Consider the following 8,992-nt stretch of genomic DNA (forward strand, 5'->3'; position numbering starts at 1 on the left):
AACTAAATTTTATGTCAAAATTAATATAAACTAAAGCTAGAAACAACTAATTACCTTTTTAACCAAATACATATAAAACAAAAGAAAATTCAATATTCATCACATAACATGCATGCAACACACAATATAATCTATTACATATTACATTATTGGTATTTATAAATTACATTACAATACACAACATTACAAGAAATGAGTTACAAAATAATAAGTAGTACGGTCTTCCTTGATCAGTGATTTAATCTCACACCAAATAAGTCCATTGTCAATTCCTGCAACCAAGAAATCAAAAAGCTCATTAACTAGTTTTGCATATTATATTCAAATAGAATATTAAAAGTGAGTATAGAAAATGAGTACAAAAATTGATGGTTTTATATATAAAGATTGCAACACCTCAAAATGATTTTGAAATTAATGACGTCAATACATCAAAATAATGTCAAGAAATGCACCCAAACAGTCTTAGCTAAAGGGCAGTCAAATGTAGCAATAGCAGATTATGTTACAAATAGAGAAAGCACTGAATGATGAATTATAAAAAAAGGAAAAAAATAAAATCCCTCTTTTTGTGTGGTAATTACGATTGAAGTGGAATCCAAATTAAAAGCTGGCCTTTTCTTTATTGAAAGTGAGAATTGAAAGGCCTTTTAAAAATTAAAAAATGAAAGAGTTTAATTTATGGAAGAGATAGTAATTTAAAAAAATGAAATGTTTTAGAAATTATATAGACAATATATATAACAACAGATAACGCACTCCACGTACGTATAAGTCCAGTTATCGCTAGTACTACATGAGTTGCATTATTAGGTCTTTGATGAGTCTCACATCATGATTACAATATATATATATATAGGCAATCAGATTCATGCTAAAAGTATTGGCACTAAAGAATTACAGAGGGCATGCATAAATATGATTACTAATACGTACCGGTACGTACTTTGATGGGCATGCAGGCGTGCCACTAATTAAGTGGTGAGGATTGGAGGAAGGTAATCAGATTTAGCACCCATAACACGAGCCTTGGTGTCAGGGAAGAATTCGAAACCAGGCAAGGGCAATATTTTCGTCTCTCCCATATCAAAAGTAAGTTGGATGGGATATGGTAGTAAGAAACAATTATCCCGATCAGAATAAAATCTCTCTCTCACATACCAATCCCAATTTTGCTGAGCCAAAAGATTCACCACAAAGATACATAACTCTCTTTCTGGTTGTCGAAATAAGTTCAAAAATATTCCAAGGTGCTCAAGCCACAATGCATTCCTGAATTCGTGGATTTGCCCCCTAGCTCCGTATGTGGAGGCTAAATAATGTGGTTGGAATGCCCCCATTGCAATCTCAGAGTCTCTTGCTCCATCCATTGACCTCTGGTTGATGTTGGCAGATCCAATGATTATGTATTCATCATCAACTACAAGTTAAACATGATTATTTTGTCGGTCAAACGTGATAATATTGAAGCATTAGGACAAATTAATTAGAAGAAATGAGGAAAATTAGTTAGTTACTTACCTATCATCATTTTTGCATGGACATATATCATGAAGCGACGAGCCTCTTGAGCTCTACTATAATCTGTGTTAGGTTCTGGCCTCTCTGGAGGTATATACTCGTCCGCTTTCACTGTCTCTCGATTCCCAAGGCAATAGAAATTTAGATAGTTCCGAGGGTCTTCATCAAGTCCGTTTCTTTGCAAGGCTTTAGTGATGTCCGAATACATCATTTCCATAGTTCTTCTCTGCCAATCCAATATTGCTTGAACAGAAGCACTCTCAGGTATACCTTCTGGCCACATTGGGATCACAATATAGACAGCAAACCTCTCCCTTGCTTCAATCTTACTAACAATCTTTAGTGAGAGCTCCTTTGGAATGAGGTGCAAAGCACCAATGTCCTCCACCTTGATGTTGTTTGGGCTCCAGCCGAACGAGCTTCCAAGAAAATACTGGTTCTCAATGTAGATGAAGTTTTTGGCTCGCCGAATAGCATTGATATATGCATCTTGAATGCTTCGATCGATGATGTTATCTTTCCCACTAACAAGCCCTGCTGCATATGCAACATCAGGTTTTTCAAGAAAACCGGAAACGTCCCCACCATCAATCGATCGAAAGATTTGAACATTCCATGATTCAGTATCATCTAATGAGGTAACCGGTGAAGGAGAGATTAAGATTTCCTCAAGTTGGTTTACTTTAATTAGGAACCTGTCCCCAACCTGCTTTTTCCATCTTTGCTCAAAATTGTGCAAGACATCCCAAGCAACAGGCCCCTCTAATTGGCAATGAATGTCATGCCAAGGCTCCCTTGGACCGCCTTTCTTGATTGAAGCATTTGCAAAATTTGGCTGATGGAAGTCATCATGGTGAATTGTCTTCAAAGTATTGAACAAAGGATGTTCTGTTATATCATATCTCCCGCCACAGAGATCAATACCACCGATGAAACTCGCAATCGTCCGCTTTTGTGATCCTCCACCAGGCACTTCCCTATCAACAACTATTATCTTCTGATTGTGAGTAAACATGGCAGAAATTTCAAAACCTTGAATTATACTTCTTCGATCGTCAGGATTACGAGGGCTCAAAAAGCAATGCACATTCGTGTTTCGAAAGTATTCTTCAGTTTCTTGGCTGTGAGTCGCCATCAAACCATCCTTGTTCAGTTCCTCGACAAAAGTTCTGTCATCCCAGACAAGCATTAGAACCATGACACCTTCATCAGCCTTCTTCTTAAGAAGATCCCCTAATGTGAGGTTGCCGTCTTGCCTTGGCCTATAGGATCCCTTATCAAGGTTATCCCAGTATACACAGACCATCCAGCTATGTAAATTAGGTGTCTTGCATTTGTGATTGCATCAAAGATGTCCTCCCATCATCCTTTGGGCTTATAACGATCTCCTATGCCTTCCAAAACCTTAGGCAAACCTAGGACATGGGCATCTTGGTATAAAGTAACTTTGCAACCTTTTCTTTGCTTGAAGAATGTGCGAGGAACTCCCTCAAAGTCGGGAGTTATCATTTGTTGAGAAAATTCTTGGGCAACATTTAAAAATTGAAGCTTGACGTGGATTCTAGAATGTATAGAGTTGTGGTCTTCATCTAGTATGTCAACCCATCTATCGAGCATAAATCCCCTCATGATATCTCCAATGGGCACATAAGCCCTTCCAATTAATGTTGCCCCAATAGGGTTATCATCTTTGACAGTGAATATGATATACGAGATATTATGTGCACAGTATATGTTGAAGGACTCAAACCACTTGGGATGAGAGGCTTGATTTTCTACCATTCTGGTCTGTCCAACCCTGGTCTTATCTAAATCAACTGTTGCATAGAGTTTGGATCCAGCGATCTACAATATAGCGTTTACTTTTGATTTGTCAGAAAAATATTTAAAAAGTGGTACTGACAATTAATTAATGAGATTGATCTTAATGTACAGCAAAAAAAAAAAAGATGAGTTTGTTAGTTGGTTGCATAAGAAAAACAATTTACCTGAGGCCTGCCTAGCACTAGTCTCTTGAATTGGGCCAGAAACCTTTTCCCAGACTGTTGCGTGTCCATAGTTTCCAAATTTCAAGAAAAGAAAATGCACAAGGGTTAGAAAGAGTTATGGAAAACACGTACAATTAATGGTGAGTGGCTTTAAAAAAACTTACTGAATTTGATCTGAAATTATTATTGATATAAACAATTTAGGGGCTTCAAAGAATCAATCCCTTTTCTTCTAATTATTGCATGCAGTGGATCATGATAAAGAAGAACATTTTATATATGTGCTTAAAATTAAGGAGTACCTTCTTGAAAGGATTATCGATGTTGTTAGTATGTACAGGCTGCATGATCTGATTCTTTTTTATTAATGTGTTAGGCAAATTAACCAGGAATCGTAGTGAAACCAAACTAATTATTGCCTAATTTAAGATGCGTACACCAACATGGCACATCCATCTTACTGATCATTTTGCCTAATTTTCTCTGGCCAGTACGAACAAGTACGTACTACATATCCAGGTTTTTTGAAATAATCCTCCTTATTAAACTTGCCAATTTCAGAGCTCCCATATAGCTAGCTACTCGATCCATTAATAATCCTAATCTAGATCTCTAAGGCTCCTTTTAGAATTTGGACTAAATTGATATTAACTCAGTTCAGTCTAATTTTAAACTGAATCTAACATTTAAATACCTAACTCTCAAATCACTAAATTCATCTCAACTCAAAATTTCTTTACACATGCGACCCATAACCTTTCTCAACTCAACATCTTTTTACACGCGGGGATCTATAACCTTTTTCAACTTCCCATAAATACATCTAAACTCATATTAACATCCAAACACATATAAACTCATCTTAAGTGAACCCCACAAAACTCACTCCACTGTCTCAACTCATTACTATTCATATAGAACTCAACTCAGCTCAACATCCAAACGAAACCTAAATCTCAACTCATCTTAACCATTAGGTCTAGTTTGAATAGAGAGATGCTTCCATCTCATCTCAATATCCAAACACTACAAACACAAATACTTTTCAATTTTAAATATTTAACTGTTTCATCTAATAATTACATAATTATTACAACTTTTCCAAATTTTCAAACAAAAAAAAATCAATTTTTTCAAATCCGAAAATAAAAATTATATTATAACAATATTTTAACTTTATAATATATTTTAATCAACAGGTACGTTGCTAGGAAAGGAAGAAGTACTATATATTTCTAGTACTTTTACAAGTAAGTGATATATATATATATATTAAGAATATAATACAAATAATTAAATCTACATTTTCCTATTAGCTTAAATTTTTGGGTCAATTGGTAATTTTACATTATATCAGATCGAGCAGAGGTCTTAAGTTCAATCCTGACTCTACATTCTACCACATTTAATTAAATATTTCATGTGTTGGGCTCACTCATTGAGGGGGAGTCTGGCCCACACGTGAAGGAGAGTGTTAAGAATATAATTCAATTAATTAAATCTGTCACTTCTTATTAGCTTGAACTTTTGAGACAACTGATTATTTCACAATATATATATATATATGATCTTCTTTTGAACAAAACCCAAACAATATTATTCAATTATATCAATATTAGAATTCATATATTTCCTATAATTATATAAATAGGTGAACGAATATGTTATTTATTACAACAAATTATATATTTGTGATAAGTTACTGTTATAATTATTTATTATCAAAATGAGTCTATGAGTTCTCATCACAAGTAGTTGTTCTTTTGACAAATAACTTATCAAATATATGATCTTTTTTCTTATAGTGATTTCTCGAGTTCATCTCCTATAAAGTCAGTAATATCTCGATCATATATATATGATCATATCTTAATTAATTACTAGCTACTAAGCTGCTAGCTGGTACGTACACGGCCGATTGATCTTCTTATATATATTTATAACCATCCCGATCAATCTAGATCTCTCTAATTAGTGCATGTCATGATCGATTCCTTCATTGATAACTAAAGTACTATCTAACAACTCAACTGAGACGTCGTACGTACATGAATTAGAAAGAAATCGAAAACAAAACCTTAATATATAAATATACTAAATCCAAAAGAGATCAAATACTGAAAGTAATTACGGCCAAAATCATAAAAGTCTTTGATCTTGAGAATTCAAAAAACGTACGTACCTTTCGGAGGACGTTGCAGCAGCCAAGGCCATAGTTTATCCTATCAACTTCGTAAATGGTTGTCAGAAGTGTCCCGTGGAGCAACGCTTGAGCAGCCATTGATTCCAGCTAGCACGTACGACGGTAGGGACGTTATAAATTAAGGAATATATTTAGAGAGAGAGAGAGTGGAGTTTTGAATGAAGGAAGAGGTATTATTATCTACTTTATATAGAGAAGTCAAGCAAGAATCAGTTCCCGCCTTTGCTTCCATCCATGAATTCTTGCTTGATGCTTATATTACTTACTCTCGAGGGAGAACCCTTTTAAAAGGCCACCTAATTGATTGCCTCCGAATCGCAACTACGTCTGTTCTATGCCTATTATTATTTATTATAATTTACTATAAAATAAAAATAAAAAGTTATCATGTACATAATAAATTCTTTATTATTTATTTTATTATATATTATTAATAATAAATTACCAATTATGTTGAGTACATTAAGTTGACATGATAATGTAGTCATGATCTCTAACCCAACTTATTATTAATGAGTTATGTTACATACAGTCATTTTTGTACACTCTTTGCACATTTTATTGATGTGATTTGTCAAAATAATTATTTTATATTTAAAAAAATGACGCAACCAATCACACTACAAGAAATCAGGCCTTTTCCAGCGCTCAAAATCGTCGCAAATACATATAATAATCGCTGCATTTAATCATTTTCGGCGATTTATAAATCGCTGCAGGTTCGACGAAATCCTAAAGCTATTTTTGATCAATTTCGGCGATTTTAAAAAATCGTCAAAAAATTACTATTTCCGGCGATTTTAGTCTGTCGTAAATATTAAAAAAATACACAAATGGCCTTTTCGTTTACCATTAAAATCGCTGAAAAAAGTTATTTGCGGCGATACTAACCGTCACAAAGGTTAAAAAATCGCCGCAAATAATTATTATTATTCCTAGCGATTTTAAATTATCCTCGTCATAAAGTATTTCCAGCGGGTGGGGTTTCGCCGCAAAAGGTCATTTCTGGCGATTTAATGTCGCCGGGAATAAATTTATGCTATGTTTTTCGCCGGAAAAGGTGTTTCAGAAAATTAAAAAAAAAAATCCACAAAACATGCCTTAAAAAGGAAACAGATGCCTCAAATGAGATAAACTGGAGAACAATGATAGGGAGAAACTTTTTTAAGTTATAAGATGAAACATCTAACAAATTGAACTTCTTAAAGGACCAACACTCAAAAGTTAACCAAATCAAACAGCTGACATTCCTAAAAGTACTAGTCAAAGATGAATTAGATAGATAATGAGCAACACTGACCCCAATGCTTGACAGAGACGAAGGTTCACCTCCACCATCTATGTCAACATCCTGCACCCATAGAAAGAAAACAAAATTAAAAAAAACAAAAACAAAAACAAATTACTGAAGTATGTGGGAAACACCTATACTCTTTTCTTTTCTTCAAGCTCCAAAGTTTTGAATCTGCGAATATTTCACTCATCTAGTGTGTTGACCCTCACTTGAGACTGCACAAATGACAATGAACAATCTTGCGAAAATCTGACAGCAAGGACCAGTTACTATGAGTACTACATATATGATTTTTGCATAAACCTATCATTAATATTCATGGGGCAGTATTAAGGAAAGATTCTATTAGATATATCATTAAGATATTAGATTCCTACTAATGATCATGATCCAATATCAGTTATATTGCAGTATCAAGGAAAGATTATAGAATCAATATTCTGATAGTATTAGTACTGTTGAAGAAATTAAAGCATGCACGCATCAATGGGCTTTTTTCTTCTTCTTTTTTTCCTTTTACGCAATTCCCTTATATTTGGGTTTGAGAAAAGCGAAATTGCTGATATGATTGAAGTGATCCTGGTTGGAAGGAAACCCCATGATGACGATGACGATCTCTCTTTCCTTCCTTGCGTGATACCTAATGTTGTATGAGATGAGAATTTGGGGCTCATGTTCGAGTTTGAAGCCGAAAGGAGAATTTGGATGTTATTAGATTTAATTTAATTCATCTTAAATTAATTATTGATGAAATCCAACTATTACTTTTTCAATTTTTTATAAAAATATAAAATTCATTTCAACCTAAATCATACATTTCAATCTAAAAAGTTAAATTTATCTCAACCTGAAACAGTTAAACTCATATAAGTTAAATTTATCTCAACTTGAAACAGTTAAACTCATATTAATGAGACCTACAAAATACTACTATTCATAATTCAACTCAACTCATCTCAACACCCATACGCAGCCTTAGTAAAGTGTATAATTTAATTTGAAAGAAAATTTCTAAAATTTCTATCTGACAAATCAAATCATATTATTTAAATTATGTAGATAATATGTTTTAGACATCGACTTGAGAATAAAATAACTCTAATGAAAATATCCTTCAAGAGTTATTATACTCCGGTATATATAGCACATCATCCATATTACTTAAATGATAAGATTTGATTGGTAAGATTCAAATTTTAAAATTTATCTTCTAAATATAATTATGTCATATAAACACTTTACTAAATATCTAAACTTAATTAACTTAAATTATCTCATATAAACACTTTATTATAAGTGTTAGCCACACCAACTAATAAGAAAGTTTTTCATCCTTCAAATATAACTTTTTTTTACTTGGGGATGCTGACAAGCACACCACGTGGGCATGGTGGTGGTGTGACAATTGAAAATGGTATGCAAATAAAGTTGTCTTTTAATAATATAATTATATGTAATTATAACATAAAAGAAATTAAATTTGCAAATTGATATATTTAACATATTATCTATATCACTGTTATGACGGAATTTAAATTATATAAAGATTTTAAAATTTTAAATTCAAAAGAATCAAAACAGAAAACAAGAGTCAAGAGATAGTCTTCCACACCACGATTGGCAAATTCCTCGATCTTTTACTGCGTTTGAATATTGAGATGAGTTAAATTGAATTGTAAATAATAATATTTTGTAAATTTTATTAAGATGGGTTTAACTTTTTTAAATTAGGACATTTTTAATTTTTTAAATTGAAATGTATGAAATAGATTAAGATAAATTTAATTTTTTTTATAAAAAATTATAAATATACTAAATTTTATTAATAATTAATTTGAAATGAATGAAAATAATTGAATTTAATTCAACAATAAAATATTGCCTAAAACGCATCAATCAAGGAGCATTACTTTTTGAATAATTCTTATTGCAATCTCCATTCAGGGATCGCAATTCAAGCCTAAATGAAACGACAGTGTTTCATTA

At 32.7% G+C, this 8,992-nt stretch overlaps 1 pseudogene; it reads right to left on the reverse strand.

Annotated features, from left to right (window-relative positions):
* Nucleotides 1-221: 221 nt before the first annotated feature.
* On the reverse strand, nucleotides 222-5,842 carry LOC109011528 (annotated as a pseudogene).
* Between the last annotated feature and the right edge of the window lie 3,150 nt (nucleotides 5,843-8,992).

The sequence above is a fragment of the Juglans regia genome, chromosome 7 (genome assembly GCF_001411555.2).
Source record: "Juglans regia cultivar Chandler chromosome 7, Walnut 2.0, whole genome shotgun sequence".
Classification (NCBI taxonomy): domain Eukaryota; kingdom Viridiplantae; phylum Streptophyta; class Magnoliopsida; order Fagales; family Juglandaceae; genus Juglans; species Juglans regia.